This window comes from Gallus gallus, chromosome 2, assembly GCF_016699485.2.
Source record: "Gallus gallus isolate bGalGal1 chromosome 2, bGalGal1.mat.broiler.GRCg7b, whole genome shotgun sequence".
Taxonomy (NCBI): Eukaryota; Metazoa; Chordata; class Aves; order Galliformes; family Phasianidae; genus Gallus; species Gallus gallus.
The window spans coordinates 145,002,530-145,026,651 of NC_052533.1; the positions used below are offsets into that span (position 1 = coordinate 145,002,530).

The following is a 24,122-nucleotide window of genomic DNA, read 5'->3' on the forward strand; positions in this document are numbered from 1 at the left end:
ATTCACAGCAAGAAAGACAGAGCAGGTTCACTCCTTCCTTACCGCACTCAGGGACAACTTCCTTGTGGCTCTACAAGATGAAGATGCTCCTTGCAGTCCTTATATATTCAGTTGTAAAGACAACTGCCAAGAACAGTCACTTGTATGTGCAACATGTCTAGGTGTTCATCTTGATACTTAACACAAGAATAGCTCAGTTCTTGTAGTTCGTGAATAAGCAATGAATAAGCTGATGGACTAGATGATCTAGTCTAGATTAAACTAGATGATCTTAGAGGCCTTTCCCAATCTTAATGGCTCTGTGCTGTTAATAGCCTTAGCTTGCATCCTGTTTTCTAGTCAGGTGCTACTGGAAACTAAGTTAACATAATTAGGATTGAGAATTAAGGGTAAGTTACTCATTTATTAGGAAAAAATAAGTAATGCTCTCAGCACGTGCACTCTACTGGTGACCTTAAAGTAAATTCTGCAAGAGAATTTCTGTTGCATCTGTAAAGTCCTTCCAAATTTACACACTGTAGTTTGCCCTTACTGCAGATAACCCAGAAGACTTTTTGCTACGGAAAAATATTGGCTCACCTTCCTTTGAGGACCCAGACAATACATCCTTGTCTTACCACTCATGCACAAAGTCTGGAGAAACAGAATGAATATAGAGCGTGCCACTCTACTGATGAAGGAACACTTGTCCTATAATAAGCTCCAGTAAGGCTGGAACCTTCACTCACAGGGAATGCAAAATTTTGCTAGTGTCATCAGCTTTCAAAAAACAGAACTGAAATTGAGCACAAACAGGTTTCACAGATCCAGTATGACATGTTGATTTCTGCTGAAGAGAATGCCCTCAGCACAACCAGAGACAGCAGTTTATTCCAAGGCAGACAATGGGTAACCCAACCAGCCAGCTGACCCCAGATTTCGTTGCTGTATGGGAAATAACCTGAACACACATGTTTAGTAAAACAGGCCAGAAAGCACATGATCAGATCAAGAAGTTGCAAAACAAAGGAACTACACTACACTTGATCGTAGCCAGCAGGCTGAGCAGTTGAGAAGCATAGGCACACCAGTATTCCAAAAACAAGTCTCTGAAAACCTTCAGTCTCTTTTTTTTTTCCTACCACAATGTTTGTGGCCTTCATTCTGCTTAACCTTAGAAGCAATACTGTATGTGTAAGCAGAAGGTACGATAAATGCACCCCTTCATTTTTTGCTTCATCTTGTCAACGCAGTACTTTGTAGGCCTTAAGCTTTTGCCATGCTGGGCATTTTCAGGAACAGCTCCTGCACTGTTGTTGATTGGGATGAGGAGTTACTCTATAAATGAACAGTCCAAGCTTTGTACAGAACAGAGGATTCGCACAGCGCCAGATTCTTCACCCACTTGAATCAGATATCCAGATTAATTTCAACAAACTCTCTAGATATAGTAGTGTCTGATCATTAAAGTGGCCATTAATTCAAGTCTAGCAACTAGCACAAGCTCAACAATATCTTCAGTTAGTACAGTTTTGTATGCACTAGCTCTACCAAGGTATATAAAATTCCTTAAGTAGCCAGCTCCTCATATTCTATCTGTCTATCATTTATCTTGGCCATCTCATTCTCCCTCAAGATGTTCTAAAAGCCACTGATCCAGGATGTGTCAGCTTTGAAACATTACTTAATTACCAGTGGCAGAGATGAAGCTCATCCTCCACTCAGCTCTGGGAAGCTAACATCAGCTGCTCAAGTCTAGAAGGAAGAACACACTTCATTCATCATAACTGGATTGAGCCTAAAACCAATTAAAAGTCAATTTGACAACTATTTGTAACAAGCTGACAAAAATGCTTGTTTTTGGCAAAGTTGTCCTCTAGCATCTTGTGGAGTATCCTCCAGCCTGAGAAGCCTTTGGCTTCCCTCTGAGCTTGTAAAGATACAGAGGGACAGAAGTTGCTCTACCACTACATCTGTCAGTGACCTGAAACACAACTGAGCTGAGCCTCTGGACAGCCAAAGGCTGGATGAAAGAAACATACACATTAATTACCAAGTTACAATAGCCACACGGAAGAGAAATGCAGAGGTTAAAGTCCAGGAACCATGGATAGTTTTCCACTTGCTGGTTACTCTTTTATTACTGAAGCTTTCAGTGGTGTAAGATACCAGACTGGAGCAGATTCCTCCCACTAGAAGCAGCTGTGACCATTTGGTGCAATTAAGCTGATTTCAGTGGTGTTGATACACTGACAGTCATCTTTGAATCCCATTAGATTGGGAACCATGACACCAGACTGTCACATTGAATGCACCCCCCCCCCCCCCCCCCCCCCCCCCACACACACACAGAGTGAGTGGAACTGTTCATATAATTGCTCAGAAAAGCTACCCAGACTTACAGGTAAGTCCTCCCAGCATATAGTCTGTGCCTAACATTCTTAGAAGCACTGGAAATACAGATCTACCAATGAACAACATGCTTAAATATACAACTTGGGATTCATTTATTGGTCTTTAAGCCTTCTCTTTACAACTCCCCATTCTTCCCTGCAAAATTGGAAGGGTGACAACATTGCAATAAGCTTAAACCCTTTGAGATGCAAAAACTAGATTTAGTTATAGTCTTAGTAGCTCACAAAGAACTCGCTGAGCTAGAATTTGTTCTATGAGGCCAACAAACTCAGTTTTGAACTCTTGCTTTATTTGATAAGGTGGAGTTGAGAAGTTTCCAACCTTGGATTCCTGGTTGGCTTTCAGTGTATTCAAAATGGTTTTAAAAACTTTAGTTTATTGAAAGCAAAAAAAACTGGCCAGTATTTCTAGTGTTATCTGAAAACATCTACAATAGAGACAGTTATTTAATCCCTACACCAACAGTGAGCAAGAAAATGAAACACAATAACAGCACTTACATAACCATACCAGGTAAGAGCTAGATGGGATGCTGGATAGTTGAAGCAAAAATAAGGAGCAAGTTTTTATTTGATATTGGTCGCTTGGCATGTTTCCATTCATTCTCCAAGCTGCAGATGAATATTAATGAACCAAACTCTGCCACTGGAGATAAACAGTGGTGTTGCTTTCATTTGCACAGTGCTTCCACCATGACCACACTAATTCAAACAGAGGGAAAGCCCCTAAAAGGGGAAAGAGCCATGCAGGTCATCATGGACACATAAATTACTAAAATTCTAGTAGGCAGAATGAAGTCACAATCCACAATCAAGGCAGTTTATTGACAATTAGGTTAAAGATCCTTTGAGATACTTAGAAATACCTCCAGACTCCTTCCAAAGACACCCAGACAATGAGCTTGTTGACCAAAAGCTTCTGAAAGAGGCTGAAGTTCAGGGAACAGTGTGGCTATTATTACACCAGTGTTAAATTTAGGCATTAATTACAATCAGTTACTCAGTAACCAGCCTTCACACAAAACTGGAGCTGATTTCTTTAGGAAGTGTTAATTTAGGAGCATAGTTGATGAGGAAAAGGCTACTAAGCATAGCTCAGGGAAATGCTATGCAGTGTTGGGTTGCTGGAACAAGCTGAATGTTTGTAGCACGATGAACCAATGGTTCAGCAGTCTGCTGTTAAGACAGAGCTTATTTTCCACACTAAATATATCTTCTCCAGCAAGTCACTTGCAGACTTAAGGAGCAAAAAAATCTGTTTGAGGATTACAGAGTCAAATTTATACTGAACATCATGGAATCATTAAGGCCTCCCACAGCCTTTATGATTCTATGATCCCTCAGTCATTACAGCTATTACCTTAACTGAGACCTACAGCCTTGGCAAGGCTGCACTGGGATTGCTGGGCCCAGTTCTGGGCTCTTAGCACAAGAAAGGCCTGGACATACTGTAGTTCAGTGGAGTGCCACTAACACCATGATCAGACTGAACATCAAGGATTGTCAAAGGACACATGAGGAACTTGTATGGACTTGCCCCAGAAGCACTTACACAACCCAGGCTCTGTGGTGGGGATGGGCCTGTGGTTAGCAGGCCTTATCAAGGCTGAGGTTCACTTACATAACCCCAAGTCTCCAAGACAGCAAGCACAGGGACATGGTCAAACAAAGGTCAGGTACCTTATGGATCATCATCCTTTAAAACCTCAGAGTCTCTGGCTCTAAGGGCACTCATTCAGGAAGTCTCCAGGTCAATCCTCCACCCCCAGACCAAAGAACTGAAGATTCCATTGCTGGATCCCCAAGCAGTGACTGTATACACATATACACACACACCTCTACCTTTCTCTATTTCTTCATTTTCCTATCTTTCTCTAATTTATCTCAGGATAGTTCATAGCAGTTGGATACACCAAGCTTTGTTGTTACATGCAACTTTTGCGGTTACCCAGTTTACCTTGTTTTGCATTGTCTTCTTACTGGTTCCCCATAATGTCACTGCTGTTTACATAGTTCTTACTGTTATCAGATTTGCTCAACTTGTGAGTTTGCACAGCTCCTGCTGTTGTAGGATACTGAGGATAGTAGATTGAATACATTGATTGTTTAATCTTGTTACATTCCCTGTGTTACTGCAGTGGATGAGTCCAACTGCATGACCCTGCAGATGAGGGGAAACCCCCTGACACAGAGGGAATAAAAGACTCACCTTCCTCACAACCCACAGAGCAGGATGAGACACTGGAGCATTCCTCCTATTATGAGAGGCTGAGAGCTGGAACTGCTTATCCTGGAGAAGAGGAGGCTTAGGGGGAATCAGTGCCCATAAATACCTGAAGGGAAGTTGCAAAGAGGACAGAGTCCAACTCTTGGCAGGTTCGTCTAGTGCCAGGCAGAGGCAATGGACACAAACTAGAACACAAGAGCACAACACTCTGACCATTAGGAAGCACTTTTGTACTGCACTGAATACTGGCTGCCCAAAGAGCATCCACCATACAGCTGCATACTGGAGATTTTTTAAACAGACCACAGCTGGATGAACACTAATTGGAGAAGCAACATGAAAGCAAAGCAGCAAGAAGAGCAGCTCAACCTAGGGCCAGCAATAACTGTATGAGTATGAAGGGTGCAGGTAACTGTCAGGTCTCTTTTAGACCATTGAAGGAGTTAAGCGTTTTGACTTCAGCTGTGACAACCAACATGAGCAACAGCCTGAGCCACACAAGTTCTCTGATGTTGGAAACAATCAGGTAACTCCTGCACCAAGAAGCCTAAGCCTTCTCCCTCTCTACACAGAAGAGAGAAACAGAACAAGAAAAAGGGCAAGAACAAATCTACATCAAGAGCTGACTCCCCCCAAATAAGTTTCAGACAGTAAACTGGACATGTGTACAGGATATGTTAGCAGTGAAGCTAATTGCACATTTGTTTTGGGTTATTTTTCTTGAACCCTTGGGAATTAGCTGGCTGGCCACACTACTCCAAGGAGCAATAGTTCAAGCTGCCAAATCACTCCTGTGGGAGTACCTAGAGCCAAACTGCACAGGCCAGTGTACTTGCCCAGATATTTCGCCTGTGGAAGGGGAGGAGGATTTTTACCCTACATGCATGCCTTCTCCCACCTCACAAAAAAGAAAACATCACACAACCCCAGATCTGTTACCTGGAAGCAAAGACTCAGGACTGAGACCTCTTTAACGTTCTTTCTCTCCAATCTCTAGTCCCAGATGATCATAGGTAAGTTGTAGGTTAAACAGCGTTCAGATCAAGTTTATTTTCAAAGACTGCTTATTGCACATAAGTGATGACAGGAAACGTTCTGCAGGCAACACTTGCTGGGTTAAGCCACCAATTTCTGGATGCAGTCCAGGAAGAGCGATCATATATTCAAGGACAGAATGCAGAAGATAAGCATGACATGCTTTTGTCAGAGAGCATTTTGGGTTCAGCCCCCAGTTAGATCATTTATTTATCTGGCACTGAAGGGTGATAATGGCTTGTTTTCAAGTCTCCAAAATAAATGAACTATACTGCAAGCAGAAGTAGTGCAGGCCAGCCAGCAGAGGAGAGAAAATATGCAGGGTCAGCATAACACTGGTTTCAGTTTCAGCTATGAAAACATTAGAGCTCTCATTTAAAACAAGATGAGGAAGCTAGGTTCTCTCTCTGCTCTAGGATTACCAGTTTTGCCCTCCCTACAACACTGACAATATTCACTTCAAACATGACTTGTTCAGACAACCTGGGGTAATGCTTTCCTGTATCTGTTGCTGTTAACAAACAACTACTATTTTTCAGAGCATCTTCACTCTGCTCTTCAGGGCCAAGAAGTTTTGTCTGCCTCCTCCCCTCTGCCTTGCCACAGGAGTAGCAACAAATGGCCATCAATTTCAGTTCTGCAATGAGCATAGGTCTCACTGTACTGCAGACCCCAAGTCAGTCAGTCCTCACTGCAAGGGAAACAGCGAGTCAAGCCTGCTGAAGTTATATCCTTGAAGGATGGAAGTCTTGGAAAGCAAGTCTCCAGCTTTAATTGCATTTTTAGAGTTTCATTACTTGCCTATGTTGTGGAGACAAACTTCCCATAACCATATACTGAGATTCATGCTTGAGTAAACGACATGCCAGTGAGAGCTAACCTAAGGTCAGAAGCAGCTCCCATGCCAAACCAAATTATTACCAAATGAGAGCCTCGTGTCCCACAGCTTGCCAGCATCCCTTGCCAAAAGTTTGATGAGAAAACCTGGCTGCTTACCCCGAGTTGTTACAATGCAGTATGCCAGTTGCAAGTCTAATTGACTTTACAGCACTTGGAAATACCAACACTAAGGGGCTTTAGTTGAGCTCCCGTGTGCCAGTTTCCCTAAGATGGTAGTTCACAGCACACAAACCACCTGGTGACTGCCATGATCTGCACCACTGCTGAGGTGCCTACAGATCAGCTTTCAACTGGAGACAAGTTCTGTCTCCTGCAACTATCAGAGATCTACATTTAATGGTAATTACTCAGCTTTTTAATGCTGAGTACATTATACCACCCAGAAGAGCAAGCTACTGTACAGAAGCATAACAAAGCCACTTTATTCAGGATACCAGTAACTAGTCAGTACTAAGATTCAAGAGACACGCAGCCCTAGCTGAAGGATGCAATATTCTCCACCATCTGAAGTTTTGGGTGGTTACTAAACATACTCTGAGCAGGGCTGTGACCCAAATGCATGATGTGTGGGTAGCTGATAAGCTGTAGACTGTAGAACAGTTATCTGACCAGCAGTAGCTTACTGCAAGCACGTAAAGTCTTCAGCTCACAACACAGACCTCCACAGCTTAACACTGCCTCCCTTCCAACCTTGGCTTGGGGCTGTCCAGGGTAGTCCATCTGGAAGGCAGTTCTCAGAGGGAAGCACCAGCTATGTGTCAAGCTCCACACGTCACTCATCCTTGCAGCAGAAATCCTTGCTTCAATTTGCCGGCAGTTGGGTTTGCCAGAATCATTTCTATTTTGTGTCTCTGCTTGGTGAGTTACATACACCGCTCTGCTAGGAAATTTACTGGAATTGTTAAAACAGTTCACTAGGTGGGAGGAACACTGCTTAAGAGTCAGTTTCAAACACTGTTTAATGCTGGTGTATTAAGCAAAATATTAACCACTGCACTCTGGATCCCCACTTCTGCATGGAAGTGATTTAGTGAACCTGATGGCACACTGCACCATGGAAGGACTGGGAGCTGTAGCAGAATAATTATCAGTTTAAGCCTTCTCTAATGGAAAGCAGTACAGAAGGCTATGCCACTCACAGAATAGATCTGATTAATCTTATGCCTATAGATGGAATAGGTCACAGCATGGGATCTTGCACAGGAGTGACCTTGCAAGACCCACATGCAGCACAGTGCAGTTTTTCATGCTACCAGTTACTCTGCAAGCTGCTAAAGCTTCCCCTTCCACCACTCAACAGCCTCACCACATCTACAGCAGTGTTCTTGGCTGATCAGCTGGGAAGTTCCACTCCAACCCGAGCTGCTGTACCTCCTTTTCTTTTACACCAACCATCCAGTTAGAGTGACTCTGAACTGCAAGTGAAGCTTGTTTTTTCTGTCTGAAGCATGACAACACTGCTGTGTGTGAAGTGTTGCTCAACACACACTGCTTGATAATTTGATGTGAGGATTCCAGGGTGGCCTTGAAATAACAGAAGAGGTACAGACTGTTAGCTAAACTCAGAAAACTGCCAGCTGCAGCTCCTTGTGATGAGAGATGTGAAGGATCTCACTGCTTCCATTCAGCATGGAAGTAGAGGGGCAGCAGTGTGTGCAGGAAGCCAGCTTCAAAATCCAGGAATTGCAGCATGAAGTCATGTGTTCAACTAAGAACGCCAGCAGTATATCATAGGCAGGATTTAAAGCTTAATCTAGACCAAAAAAAAAATATCAAGCACTAGTGCTTAAAAGCTGGTTATTGCTCAGTGCCTGCTGAAGGTACTGCTCATCAGCTGGCAGGTCAGCTCAGCAATCAGCTCCCACCTAAGCATTTAACAAGATGCCTCTCGAAGCAACAACATGTTTTCTAAGCTGCTCCACTGGCAACACTTTAATATCAAGGTTTTTTTCCCCTCCCCCCCAATCAGTTTCCCTAGTGAAATGCCACCTAATGTTTGTATCCTCACAACTTTCAGGAATGACCCGTTTTAAAAAGTTCATACAGAGGTAGAGCCTACACATTCCAGCCTCAGCAGACAAGCAGAGCCATATTAAATTACCAAGCCCTAACTTCCTAGCTGTCAGTGAAGCCAAGACTGAAGTGAGTTTAGAGGTAATTAACCTCTGAGGTCACAGCCCTACAAGATGGGTCCAAACTCAGCTTTCTCTAAGCTCCTCAGAGCCTGAATGAGAATAAAGGCAGTAGCCTATATGAAGAACTTTCTAGAGCAACACTTTCACTTTGGTGCACATTTACACCACCAATGAAGGACATGTGTAAAAGAGATCCTCCCATGTACAATTGCTCTGCTTTACGTTGACAAGTGTGAAGTGCACACCATGTGATTAAGAACACATCTCAGCTCTGTGTTTTGCACTGAAGTGCAAGCAGTCCCCATAGCATCCAAACAAGATCACAGCAGCAAATAGTGCTCACTCCTTTCTCAAAGACCAACTCCCAAGAAGCAGCAGACTCCTGCAGTTCACACACTATGCTGGAGGGTTATCTCCAGAAACACATTTTCAGTTTCACTGGAAATGCCCCAGCTATATATATTTGAGGAAAGGATGACAATTTTTGTAGTGAGACATGAGCCAACTCATGTAAATTGGTCTCCAGTATTACAGTGGAAATAGATGTTCCACAAATCCCATTCATCACTGAAGTCAAACCGGGCATTTAGGGCAGTTCTCATGATAAAATAACTATCTCACTGATACAGAAATAAAGCTCTCAAGACAACAGCTGCCACTACCTCTCACAGTGAAACTCTCAGATGCTTTCAGACACCTCCAAGTGACCACAGGATGCAGTTTCAGCAGCTTAAGGTACTGTTACCTCGTGGCAAAATAAACCAAACAAAAAACCCAACCCAAACACTTCTGGAAGTGTTTACAGCTGGAGTGCCAACCAAATACCTTTATCTCTTATCTGAAACCACTTTTCCTTATTTAGGAGGGGAACATTTAGGCCTGTTGAACACTTCACCAACCCAGTATAATCATTAAACAAACCAATGAGGAAGACCTTATCTTTTGCAATAATGTTGTGGGGGGGAACAAAACAGCACACACAAGCTCTACAGGTCCTGCATTTAAACAGCAGAAGTGTCAGAGAAATCACTTTAGCAAGCACTCCTGCCAAGCATTTACAGAAAAGCTCAAGCTCTATAGGCAAGCAGAGAGTACTCACCAGCGCTTTCTTTGACCTCAGGCACCAGCTCGAGCCATATTTCATTAAATATTTTAGTAGCACTGTCTGAACCAAAGCAGCAAAACATGACGCAGATCACGCTGGAGCAGCTTTTTTTTTTTTTTAACAGAGCAGCAAGGATACACACTGTAACAGTGATTTCTCCTCATGAATTCTCAGAATACTGCAATTATCCCTCTGTGCTCTCCACTTTCAGTGCTGCCTACTACTGTGGCTTCACATCTTGCAGTAGGAGGAGAAACTGCCTCCTCTATCCAATACTCAACATCCTGCAATGTTTTTTCTAGCCCTTCCCATTTGCCATTAGCTGCAGTAGCCAACTCCAGCAACATTAACTCACTCCCTGCATCCTGGAGTCCTGGCTAGGTCTCTTCTTGACCCTTCCCTTTCTTTCTCCATTTATGAAGACCACAGGATGCCAACCTTCACAGGACCTGCTACAATGGAACACTGTCCCAAAGGGAGAGTAATTTTCAAGGTCAAAAGCAGTTCCTACACCTGCTAGATGAGCTAAGTGCAAGCATCTCAGAGCTGCAAGTCACTGGTAATGTGATCTTAAAGAAAGCTACAGCTTTCAGGGGAGATTTATAAGAGTTAAGTGCTAAATCATTTCTTCTTCCTCCCCCCACCATATCAAACTAGGTGAGGTGAGACTCCATTGTTTTATGGCACACACCATGATCAGGTTACAGATTAAACATGGAATTATTCAAATGGCAGACTATTTAAGTTTAATAGTCTAGAAAAACTAAACAGACTTCCATTTTCAGCCCCTTGAAAAGTCAAGACCTTCAGTCAAGGTCTTCAGTCAAGACCTTTTCCAGCAGAACCCCATAGGAGCCACCTCTTTCTCACCCTATCCTCACTTCATTAGGACTCAGTGCTCTACCCCAGAAACACCAACCGAGCCTCTCCAACCCCACCTCACCCACTCTACCACCTCACTCCTCTTCCCAAGCTCTTCTTCCAGCCTATCTCCTTCAGAGTTCACCCCTTCGCCACCTCCAACCCCATATCTCCCTCACCCCAAAGCTCCCAAGCCCTTTCACACCTTCAAAACCCCCACACACTCCATAATTCCTCATCCTCTTCTCATCCTGACAGCACCTCCTTCATCCTAAAGCTCCTCAACCTTTCAGCCACACACCTTTATCCTACAGCTTCACAGACCCATGTTTTCCTCTCCCCAGATATCATCGACCTTTCCCATCTTTGTGGTACCACATCTCCCAGCTCCCCAACCCTTCCCACCCTCAGAACCACATATCTCACCCTTAGATCTCCTCAACCCTTCATGGCTCTGTGTCTTTCACACCCTGCATTCTTCATCTTCCCAACTCCAAACTTCTCTCACCCCAGATCTCACCAGTCATTCCTCGTCTCTAGGATTCCATATTTCATTCATCCCAACCCCCTCACCCCACCTTCACAGCACTACATCTCCTTCACCTTAAGTCTCCCTAACATTCCCTAACCCTCCTTGACTCCCATCTCCCTCATCTTAATTCATCACACAACAGCTTCTCACCCTTCTTCACTCTCACAGTACCATACTTCCCTTCTCCCAGCCTCTCACACTTTTTTCCACCTTCCCAACTGCATACAGGAAATGCATCTCCCTCACCCCATATCTCCCAACCCCTCCTGACCTTCATGGTCCCTATCTCCCTCACCTCAAGTCCTCACTGTGCCTTCCTCACCTTCACAACACTCCATTGAGATCAGGAGAGTGATTCCGCACATCATCCCTCTACCTGCAGCTCATCAACTCTTCCTGACCTTCATGATCCCATACACCTCTCATCAGATCCTACATCACAGCTCCCTCTGCATCTCTGTAGTTCCATAGCTTTATGACCCCAAATTCTCACCCTGTATCCATGACCTTCAGAGCCCCACATCTTCCCAACCCACCCTTACCTCCAGTCCCATTTCTTTCATCCCCAGTCCTCGTTCCACATTCATCACCTTCCCAACCCCACATCTCCTCCACCTTTCCTCACCTTCATGGTTCCATATCTCAATCATGCCAATCCCTCACTCCACCTTTTTCACCTCCACAGTCCTACATCTCCCTCACCCTATGCATTCTTAACCCTTCCCAACCTTCACAGAATCTTACCTCCCTCATCTAAAACCCCCACCCCACAGCTCCCCAGTCCTTCCTCACCTTCTTGTGCTTTCACTCATCTCAACTTCACTCCATGCTCTTCACAGCTCTAGATCTCTCACCCTAACTCTCCATAACCCTTCCTGACCTTCATAGTTCCATATAACCTTCACCTAAAATCCTCACTCCACCTTCATAACACCACATCCCTCACTCCCCAGCTCTTCCTCATCTCCATAGTTCCATAGCTTCCTCACCCCATCTTCATTCACTTCACAGCCTGAGATCCCACCAACCCTTCCTGACCTTCATGGTCCTATATTTCACCCCACATTTCCATCATTCTGCCTTCATGACCCTATGTTTTCCTAACCCCAAGTTTCTCCAGTCTTTCTTTACCTTCATGGCTCGATACACTCATCCCCATGAGTCACCTCCAATGCTTCCCTAACCCTTTCTGACCTTCACAATGCCCTTCACAAACTTCCAAAGCTTAAATCTACGCCTCACAACTCCCCAGCCCTTCCTCATCTCCAGAGCCCCATGCTTCATGACCCCAAGTCCTCAGCCCACCTTCCTCACCATCACAACCCCTACATGCCCCTCACCACAAATCTCAACCCCTCCTCACTTTCATGGCTCCATCTGACTCACCCAGAGGAGTTCACTCCACCTTCACAGCCCTACATCTCCCGCAGCCCAGATCTCACCAATCCCTCCTGATCTTCACGACCCCATATCTCCCTCACCCCACCTTTCCATCACCCTGCTTTCTTAACCCTCCAGATCTCTAACCCTTCCCCACCTTCACAGCTGCCCATCTCCTCAAATCCTCTCATCTCCTTCACAACCTCAAACCTCCCCAGCTCTTCCTCATCTTCTCCATCCCATATCTCCCTCATCAGATCCTTTCCCCACAGCTCCCTTCCCCTCCTCCGGGGTCCTCCATTTCCCTCAGCTGAAATCCTCACCCCCTAAACCTGCCCAGCCCTTCCACACCTTCACGGTTCCATATCCCAGCCATCCCAACGCCCTGCTCCACCTTCCCCACCTTTACAATCCTGCATCTCCCTCACCCTAACCCTGCCCAACCTTTTCTCACCTTCACGCTCCCCTCTCTCCCCCACCAGCCCTCCAACTCCCCCCTTCCACACCCCTCTTCCCTCCCTCCCCCCACAGCCCCATTCCTTCAGTCTCCCCTCCCCCCCCCCCAGCCTCCCCCTTACCTGCCCCCGGGTCTCCCCCTGCACCCGGGACCTGCTCCGTGCGACGGGGGAGGCTGCGACGGTGCCGGGAGGTACCCGCAGCGGCCGGCGGGAGGGGTGGGGGGGGGAGGAGGAGGAGGGAGGGGAGAGCACACTCACGGCGGCACAAACACGGCGAGCGACACCGGGCACCAGCGGCCGCTTTATACCGGGCTCCTCGGAAACCCGTTCCCGCTTCCGCTTCCGCCCCCTTCACGCCCCCACCCCTGCACTTGGGGGTCATGAATATGCAATAAGAAGGGGGGCGTGGCCAGAGGGTTCCAGGGTCGGGGTAGGGGGGGCGTTGCTATGGCGACGGGCGGGCGGGCGGGCTACGGGGGCGCCCGGCGTCCCCCCTCAGGGGCGGGGGTTCGGTGCCTCCTGAGGGTGGTGCGGTGTATGGCGGGCGGCAGGTGTACGGGCATTTCTGCTGCGCTGAGGGACGGCGGGCCTGGCGGTTGTTGCGGAGGGGTGCGGGCTCCAGAGAGAGCCTGAGCGACCGACCGCCAGCAGGCCTGGCCTTGGGTTCTCCAGAAAAGCCACACGAATTGTGCTTTTGCAGCTCAACCGTTCTGTTTTATTACCTGAGCAACCATCAGTTACCACACCACAGGCACTGGGCTGGGCACCGTCCCTCTCTGCTCCACATTCCTAACGTTTTACCCTTATTGTGAGGGAAAAAGCCTCTGTATTGAAGTTCCCGTCACGCTGTGGGACCCCCGTGCAAACCTGTCCTAAAATTGCTTTTTAAAACTAGATTGGTTTTAATTACAGGGATATGTATTATATATATACATATATAATCTGAATTACTTCAGTCCCCCAGCCTTAATAGCCCTGATTTTTGTTACACAAATGGGATGCGTGAGGTAGCATGTGAGCAGCCTGTAAAATGCACATTATATTGCATAAATGCACATCATATTGCATAAGTGTGATTGTTTTCTGTTCCTTGACACGCTGTTAAGTGTACGTTCCAAACCAGTTTTTTTCCCCCTCTTGTGAACTTCTTTCTCTGCAGATCATGAATAATAAACCACAAAGCATAGCAGGCTTTGGGGAGAGAGAAAGGAAACCCACAGAAAGCAAAATGAAAAAGCTGTATGCTTCCATCCACTGTTACAGGGCAGTATTAATTTTGAGCCTGATAAAAACACTGTGATTGCATCCCCCAAAGAATAAAAAAACCCAGCGTTATTTTTTTCCTAGAGTACGACTTTCAGTGTATTTTTAGTATTTTTAGACTAATTCAGACCGAGAACTTGGTAGCGTGCATGACCACAATGATACACAAATCACTGAATTAACGATTGGTGAGGACTCGCGAAGTCAAGGAGAGGTTGTTCTCTTATTTTTTGGCATGCTACTGATGTTTATAAATGTTATAATGACAGTACCACCTCAAGTTGTGTAGTTACACCTTCTGAAATGTGCTTTTTGTTTCCCACAAACTGTGGCAACCTAGGCTAGTGATGTTCAGACACCTCACTTTAAGATACCATTTCATTGTTCTTTTCTTGCCTGCCACTGTGGCTAAGTTTGCTCCTTACCTTGCCCTGACGTTTCAGACGTGTTCAGGCTATGTCCAGACGTGTTCAGACGTGTCCAGATATTTCTCCATTTTATTTCCTTGTGATTTTCACTGGAGTGTTGTTAACTCTCAGCCACTTGCTGAGCTGAGAGCCAGAGAGGGTAATTTTCCATAAAGCAAACATTTTTGTTAAAAAAAAAAAAAAAATCCAAATTGTTATAAAGAGAGTGAAGGGATGGAAAAAGAAATCCAAGGAAGCAGACCCACCTCTTCCCTCTGAGGTTCTTGTTCAGCTCCAAATATTTAATCCATAATAAATAAACACGTCCTCAAGTCTTGGCAGAGGAGAAATGAAAGGAGATCTGTGGGTGTGCGCTGGACACGACTGTCAAGATACAGGACACTCCTGTGGTCCAGGAGCGTGCTGCTTTTGTGCAGGAGAGGGACTGATGTTGGTGGGAATGTGACAAAAGCCCCTAAGCCATGGTTGAGAGTGAGTCTGGGGACCTGCTTCTGTCCTTGGCATTTGTTATGGTCTGCCTTTTAGCAGATGCCTGCTCAACAGGGTGGTTTTTGTCAACTCCTGTTGCTCAGTGGTTATTTCTCCCTAGGCAATATGTAGTAGGCTGAGGCACTTTAGCTAGTGCCTTCCATGAAGAAAACATCCAGGAGTGACCTTCAAATATCCTTACTGACCTTTATAATGTTTTTTGGTTTCCATTTTGTGGGTCACATAGCTGGAGAAACCCCCAGGGTGCTGCTGATCCTTGCTCCCACTGGTTTGTCTGGCAGGCAGTACCCAAGGATTTTCTAAACATTCTATAGGACATTGGAGAGCAATATCCTTCCCTAAAAGCCTTGCAGCTCTCTACACGATGTCCTCTGTCTTGGCATAGAAATTGGAGCAAGTGGTCTTCCCTATTTAATGATCAGTGTTAATTAACCAGCCAGCAGGATCATCAACAAGTTCCTCCATTTCGCAGGTACGTGGCTTACAAAACTGTTACGAAAATTTGCCATGCAGCCAAGCCAAACAAACAACACCCCCAATATTATTTTACATGCATGTCAAAAGAAATAACTTGCCGCAGGCAATGCGGGTGAAGGAATTTTACAAGACTGCGTCTGATCCTCCCTCTCCCCTCCCTCAGACAGTTAAAGAAATGTTTGTGTGATGAAAGGGGTAAGGGAGCAGAGGACAGCTGGTAAGGAATTAATGAAATGTTTGAGCATTATCATGCAATAATGGATTTAGTTGACTATTTGCCAGCGTTCAGATCTAGTGTGAGTTGCTTTACATGAAAGGCAGGGATTCCTAGATTAAACTGAACCTCCTGAAACTGCTGCTGCGCCTAAATCCTTTGAAAGCCAGGACTTTAACAAGGTAATTTGTCTTCTGGATGGATAGAAGCGCTCAGGATTGTTTGGACTGGCTTTCAGACTTCATGACATGTGACACAGCCAGCTCTTAGAGGTGTCTCCTGGAAAGGAGAAGCCATGGATTTGGGAGACCTGAGCAGAGATGAGGTCTCCCAGCCAGGATACTTGTAAATGACATGAAAAATGAGTCTTGATTTTCACATGTTTGGCCTGTAACTTATCCCTGGGGTATCTCACAAAAGGGTGTTTGGTTCATTTCTGATGGGAAAACAGTGCTCTGAGCTTGAAACTGTCGTTTTTCCTTCTTCCCACCCTTCCCCAACATACGTTGTCATTAATTTGGAACTTTAAGTGGCTGTGTAAAATCGCTCATGTCCCTTGATGCTTTAATTTCCCCCCTAAAAGCATTGGGATGCTTCCAGTTTCTGCCTGGCAGATAAGGGCTGTAGACTTGTGCCAAGCCAACCAGAGTTTTTTTTTAAACTCAGACAAGTTACAAAAAGGTCCCATGGATGGAAAGATGCTCTGTGCGACTCTATGGCAGTGACCCAGACAAGCAGATTTTCTAGCTCGCTGAGATTACCTGTGGTAGCCAGACTTGACTATGAGCTTGAATTCTCAGTGCCAAATAGCTTTGTGTAGAAACTGTGCCCAGAGTTTACCCATCTGGGGCCAATTGGCTCATGTCACCCTAGAGCAAGGTCAACAGTCCTAAGCAAACAAGGCAGAGCCTATCTCTTGGGCTGAAATCTGGAGTAAGAGCAGGGGCTGTCCTACACCTTTCCCAGGTAGGAAATAAATGGCTTGTAGTGGAGTCTCAAGCTCCTAGAGGTTGGGTTGGCAAGATGCTGATTCGAGGTCATGAGCTGCGTTGCTCTTGCTGCTGCTTGTGAGGTCCCTGAAGAATTCATGTCTTGAAGAATGAGGTTTCCTTCTCATTATTGTCCTGGTTTGCACAGCTAAAAAGCGGTATTAACAGCTGCAAAATTATCCTGCCTTCTTAATCTATGTGCTCTATAATTATCTTCACAATAAAACGGTGAGGCATTAAGCTCCAGTGCAGTTTAGAGTTGACGAGGAATGACTTGACAGGCCTTCAAGAACAGCATCTTTCACTCCTTACATAAGCACTAAGAGCAGTTAAAGTGCTGCTAGACAGCATTTGAGAACTGCACGACTTGGTAGTTCAGTCACTTCTTCCCTCGCAATGGAGACACCAGAACTCCTTTTGTATGTTATTTGCTCTTTTTCTCTCTCCTTGGGCAATGAGCCGGGATTAGTCAGTATTCCTTCCGAGCCGTCTCATATTAAACCATGACGACGATGTTTATGAGGTTTCCATTTCTGCACTGGGATATTTGTACTTTGGTCTCTCTATTTTTGCTCAGAGCCAAATTGAAAAATGGATAAATTTTCATCGCTTTTGGTTTGCAAAGAACCAAAACCTTGAACTAACGCCTGTAATACAGGAGGTTGGTTAAGTCTGAGATGATTTTCAAGTGACTTCATTCACGTTAGCTTCACCCTGGTGAAAGCTGCTTGCTATTATTGCCAGTTTACACTGGTGAATACAGAAAAGTGACCAGAGCAGAGAGCTGTGTTATTTTTCTCTCTGTGAAGGTTCCTCTGCAGGCAGTGTACCAGAAAGCCGATAGAAATCAGTCTTCCAACTGAAGGCTCACCTGAGGTGTAAGTCTGTTCCCTAGTGCTTTCACACAGCAAAACAACCTTTCCTGGATTCAACTTACAAATAAGTGATAGCCAGTTCATCTAGTTTAGCACAGAATAAAATCATATCATCATAGAATCATAGAATGGCCTGGGTTGAAAAGGACTTCTAAGATCACCTAGTTTCAACCCCCCTGCCATGTGCAGGGTCGCCAACCATTAGACCACGCTGCTTTTATCTGAATCATAGAATCATTAATGTTGCAAAAGACTACTAAGATTATCTAGTCCAACCATCAATCTGATCACAACACATAATCCATAGATCTAGACATGAAAACACGACTTTCATTTAAGAGATCATTTATTGTTATTCATACTGTCTTCTCGTCTTGCAGCCTTTTAGCTACAGCTTAATTTGAACTATGCAGGTGTTATTGGGCACGTTTGTTTTGATCACCAAGGTGGGACCTGAAGCCTCTAGAGCCTTCCTGGAGGTCTTGCTTTGCTCTTTGCTTTGCTGGGGCCTGTTACAACCACATGTTGTGACTTATCTCATCTCTCCCTTGCCTAATCGGTACTGTACCTAATCAGTGTTTGCAATATTCTGGGTCCCAGCGTGGTCAGAATTTCAAATTGTTTAGCCCTGTGTCATGAAAACTTCATTTGGAAAAGCAGCAGTGTTTTCTGTATTTTTGGAGAGCCCCAGGATATAACTCAAGGAGCTACATCTAAGCTAATGGCTTCTCAAGCTCTGACTCAGTGTTAGCAGAGGTCCACGAGCAGTCACAAAAATAGACACGGCCGTCCTGACGATATTCAGGTTTTTTTTTTTTTTACATTCCCCTGAAAACATGAGTAACGCTCACCTGGGTGATGGAAAAGCAAGTTGGATTGGCACCGGTTGGTAATGGGATGGAAAATTAGTATGTAAAAAAACCTAGTGATTAAGATAATAAAAACAATGTTAAGAGTTGTAGGTGAAGCCAAGTTTTAGAGCCCTCGAGCTTTTAATTGTGAAATTCTTGGCTCTCATTTTGTTTCTGAAGTACAAATCTATTTAAATGACTTAAGCAACCCAGGTTTGAGGAATAACCCTGAGCAGACCGTTGTTGTTGTTGTTATGACAGGGAAACTGATATGAATTGGGTGAATAATCCTTATTCTAATTGCTTGAATTTCTAAACACTACTGAACAATTGCAGATCCCAAAGTGTTTCTCATAAAGCCATTTTAAATGTTGAGGGAAAAAATGCAATGTGTTTCCAAAGTCCAGAGTTGTTTGGAGTGAAAGTTAAAGCCCCCAGAAGAATACTGAGGTTTTAAAAGTGCTTTCAATTGCTTTCCACTCCTAAAAGGTGGATAAAAAATGACAAATTCACAAATTCTACAATTCACTTAAATAGCTTTCAGTGATTTTTCCCTTTTCCTATAAATGAATATAGAATCATAGAATCACCAAGTTTGGAAAAGACCTGCAAGATCATCCAGTTCAACCATCTACCCGTCACCAATAGTTCTCACTAAACCATGTCTCTCAACACAACGTCTATCATCCCAATCATGAATTTTCTTGTCATGTTTGGAATGAGGTCGTCCCTTTACACGAAGAGCAGTGTGGAGGCTGCACGCTGCTGTTCTTAAGCTCTGGTTTCACTTTACAGTGACGATGATTTAAAACGTAGTTGCTCCCCAGAGGGGCTCTCCCGTTCCTCTCCTTTTCATCTGCTGATCAAATATGCTCAGGATTAGTCAATGCATCTAGCTAATTTGGTAGGAAAAAAAAAGAAACAAAAACGAAACAACAACATAAAAAGGAATGGATACTTTTCTGCTGGATGAACAGTGTGCATTGACTCATATCACAGTTGTGACACCTCCTGTCAGCCGGCAAGGGGTTGGCAGATAATGGTCAAGTCCTTTCCCCTACTATTGTCTTTCCTAGGGTAAGTCACACTCCAGTTCTCACTTTTGATCTCTATAAAAAAACAGCTGTGTTTTTTTTCAGTTCTTTATGAGCAGTTTTGTCCTTTTACTTGCACATTTCCCAGATCATCCTGGAGCTACCATGCAACCTGTTGGAGGGGCACCTGGAGGTGCCATTGCTCTTTTTTATGATGCTGTCAGCAGCAAGCAAGCCAGGAAGATTATAGAGCTATCTTGCCTTGATACTCCTTTTATTTGGGCGATCCTATCCATTCAACAGCTTTTTCCCTTATTTCTGAAGGGGGTCTGGCAACTAACATCCTAACTCACATACCCAGAAATGCTTCATTAGGACCAAAAGTTTAATAACCTTGCGTTTTTCTTCTATGATTAGTAAATCAAATAAAGCAAGGAAATTGTTTTAAATATTTCAGAGTAGAAATAAAGATCCTTTATCTCTACACGGGTCTCAGTCCTCTTTTCTGACCTGTCAGTGTCTTGATGCTGAGTGCAGACAGATGCTCTCCAAAAGCATATTTTGGCATTCACTTGGGCCAGAGCACATGTGGGAAAGGAGGATGGGGGTTCCAGTGCCTGAGGGACAGATATTCAGGAGGTGGCAGCTTGAATGGAGATGATTTGCAACATATAGAGCAGATGACGTTATGGTTTACGATAAAGAAGTTAACAAAATTGAGAGGAGAGAAAGTTCTTAGCAGCGAGGGTGTTTTAACGAGCTCCCCAAGGAAGCCCTGATGCTGTACAGAACTTTGAGAGCAGATTGGGAGAAATGGTTTGGGAAGTTTTGATTTTTGTCATCGAGTAATCAGCCTTATTTCTGCAAAAATGGCCCTCCCCAGTCCCAGTTAGACAGGAACTGGCCTGAATGGTTTGTTCTAAATGTGAATAAAATATTTTCTTCCAGCTGGCAAAAGTTTCCTCTCTCTTTTTCCCGTTAGTGGTTTTGGTCAGACCAGAAGTGTATGTTACAGAACCTGCCAGAAAAAAAATGATTTCATAATTGATATTTTCATAAATACCTTTCAAAAATTTCCAGTCAGCACCCTTGGAGACAGAAATCCTCTCTTAAGCTCTACAGCAGGTACTGAGCAGACATCAGTTCTTACCATCTCTCAGCTGGCTCCATCAATTCACTCTGTCCTTGATCTCTCTTCTGACAGGTCTCACAAGCCTGTGATGTTCCCCTTGGAGGTTTATTTTTCAACAGTGCAAATCAGGAGCTCTGGCAAGCAGTGTTCCCCATAACTTTTCAGTGTGGGGCTGTGGATAGAACATGGCTGGAGGACTGCAGTGAAAAATTTGGGAACTTTGGACTTCGAACTGAGTTCAGCTCAAGCCATTCTATGACTTTATGACTTAAATTTGTATTCTTTTCTCCTCCTGGAAGTGACCTGTCAGCCTAGCCCTTTGGTATTGATCCTTAATACTCTGCTGCACAAAATCTCCCTCTTCTGAGGGAGTGATTCTGTTTTTGTAGGGGATATCGGCTTTCTGTCATCTCCTCTGGTTTGTTTTGAGCTTCACTTCCTAGAAATGAGATTCCGCTGTACAGCTTCCCTTCTCTCCCTTCCTCCCAGCCTGCTCTGCTTACTGCTAACCAAGAGTTCCTCTGGACCATTTCTTCTTACATTTTTGTGGCTTATTGTAAACTGCAAAATTCAAGCAGTTTTCCTGGGGTTTAAGCAGATAGGAGTTCTCTCCACCATTTGGGTTGTTGTATATTGAATGTCACAAAGTGTATATTCCAGAAGAGCCCCTTGCAGAACTCCACCTCTTAGCACTTATTTAACAAACTCACTGAATTTCATCTGCTCAGTGATTTTGATCTCCCTCTGAAGTGCTGCTGAAACCCAGAAGTTTGAAAGTTATCATGGACAGGAGCATACAGTCCAACAGTTTATGAGAACACGCCAACTCATATCGTTAGGCTTAAAATACAGAGATGGGGACAAGCTAATAAATCATCATTCCCAGTATTTCATAGAATCATAGAATGGCCTGGGTTGAAAAGAACCACAATGATCATCGAGTTTCAACCCCCTTGCCATGGGCAGGGTTGCCAACCACTAGACCAGGCTGCCCAGAGCCACATCCAGCCTGGCCTTCAGTGCCTCCAGGGATGGGGTATTTCTCAGTCTTGGAGATGGAGGATGCACTCGCACACCTGAAGTTGTTTGGCCCCAGCCCCCTGAACTCCGTGTGGATTCTGCACTTGAAGCCAGCCCTAGGAAAGTGTGCAGCTGTTCCCACTTTTGCTTTCCATCTGTATGTAACAAAAAATTCGAGGCTGGTGGTAACGGACCTCTGCTCACTGTGCTGTTCATGGCAGGAAAAAAGGGAAGCTATTCAGCTGATCCATGACCATTTCCAACTCTGTTATTTGAACTTCAAGATACATCTAAAACACTTCACATGTCACTGGGACAGATGTTCCACCACAGATCAAAAACACTGCGCAGATGCAGAGATTCCCATTATTTTGGGAGTACCATTAGCTAGTTTCTGTGTGTCTGTGTGTGTGCACTGCAGTCACTGACTTCACTTTCTCTCAGTGACCTATGAGTATCTCTTGTCTCATGGAATTGAGTGTTGTTTGCTTGTTCACAGTTTCCTTTCCTTCCGTTATCCAGCAAAGAAAGTTCGCTTAAGTGTTTTTTGTGAACTCTTTCAAGATCCCCAGAAGGATGATACAGGAAACAGTGAGTTTCCTTTCTATACAAACTTCTAGGGTGTTCCCATAATAGTCTGGAATTTATCTGCACTCGACAGCCTGCAATTGGGCAAAAATTAATGAACTGTCAAGGGATCAGGCAAAACACAATTAACACATCAGAGAGGAGAGCTTGCAATAAAAAAGAGTCCTCCAGTTACATAGCACCTTTCATCCCAAAGCACAATACCCGTGTTGCCAAACACTTTCCTTTCTACCCTTGTGTTTCCAATTACTTTACCAGTTGGCCACGCTTTAACCATTAAGCCTGAAATTTTCCATAATTGCTCTCTCAAGTTGTTTCTCTTTTCTTTTTTCTTTTTTTTTTTTCTTTTTTTTTTTCTTTTCAGAAGGGAGCAAAAGGGAAAAGTTACACACACAAACACACACAACACAGCCCTTCATTAAATGCGCGGTCATATTTCATGGAGATTAAAGCTGAAGAAGTAATTTCATGAATGTTTAAGCTTTGTGTCTCTTTATTTTGAAGAGCACTTCTGCACTGAGAGAGGCTGGAACAGAGGAGACACTTGGCACAGAAGCTGTGCTGGGGATCGGAGCCTGTCGCTGTCTCTGTAAAAATGCATCTGGATTCCACATCCCAAACCACAGCCCAACCTCTATTTGCATTCATCAGAGGCGTGCCTGCACCTTGCTTTTAATGCTTGCTCACTGCAGACCCCCAGAAGCAGCCCTCGGTAAGCTGAACGTCTGGATGGTGCAGGCAGAAGGACTTCTCATCTTTCCCCATTTTACCCTGGGTGACCTGGTGCGGTGGGTGAGAGCTGGGAGGATTGTAGCACTGTAAGGGAGGGCAGGGCCTGTGTTGAAAGCTGACAAGGTAGAAGTGTGAGTCATTAAAAAGCAAAGACCAAACTGTAAAGAAACAATTACTTACATACTAAAAAAAAAAAAAAAAAAAAAAAAAAAAAAAAAAGCAGTTCTGGAAGGCACGTTCGCCTGATGACTGACACTCCCTAGAAAAGCACCGTGTTGTTCCAAAAGTCTCCCACGAGGTGAATAAACCTTGCCAGAAATAATTGCAGATACGGGATTGTGTAATTGCTGAGTGCAGCGCGGGAACCTGTGCTTTCTGTCCCTTCCACTTCCTTCATTTCAGGGCTGCACAGCTCAGGACACTGGCGCTTGCATTGGCTGGAGCAGTCAGGGCAGCAGGAAAAAAAAATGAAAAATCTTCTTAGCAACAACTTCACAGCATCTGCTTTTTTCTAGCTCCATTCATAAAAGCAGCTAAACAAGGCAGGCTGCTTGGTGTACTCATTGCTGTGGGAAGCGGAAAGCTCTTGACTTGCTCGGTTCCTGCAGATTTCATCCACTCATCAAGCAATGAGCAAAATGGCTTTAAGCCACTTCAGGCTCTGGCACTCCCATTAGTATACTCCATTTACAGAGATCAAGGGACTGCAGAGGGCAGCGTGACATGGAGAGGATGCAGATAACAGCTTCGCCTCCTCTCTGCAGCAGACAGCAAGTTTGGGAAGCAGGCAGCTGCCACAGTGGCATGGTTTGAATGGCTAGGCAGCACAGTGATGCTCCCACATCGTGGGCTTTGTGTCAGGCAGTGCTAACAGCAGGGTGGCAATGTCTTTCTTTAAGCAATAATTCATGGCTAACCAAAAATCAGACACGCAGTCTGCTGCAGAATAAAATTATTACAGTTGGAAAAGACCACTAAGATCATCTAATCCAACCATCAACCCA

At 44.6% G+C, this 24,122-nt stretch overlaps 1 protein-coding gene across 9 annotated transcripts in view; it reads right to left on the reverse strand.

The window, feature by feature from the left end:
* The window catches only part of SLC45A4 (solute carrier family 45 member 4), an 85,576-nt gene that overhangs the window by 51,888 nt on the left and 9,566 nt on the right, over positions 1-24,122 (reverse strand). For 2 of the 9 annotated variants that reach the window (XM_015283238.4, XM_418418.8), the window contains exon 1: positions 13,147-13,364. The exons of 1 other annotated variant lie outside the window; for it this stretch is intronic. The gene's annotated coding sequence lies outside the window, so the exon portion shown is untranslated. Of the gene's footprint in view, positions 1-4,602; positions 5,752-9,789; positions 12,788-13,146; positions 13,365-14,714; positions 23,234-24,122 lie in introns of those variants that run through there. 6 more of the 9 variants (XM_040690727.2, XM_046931081.1, XM_046931086.1 and 3 more) reach the window with 6 other exon arrangements.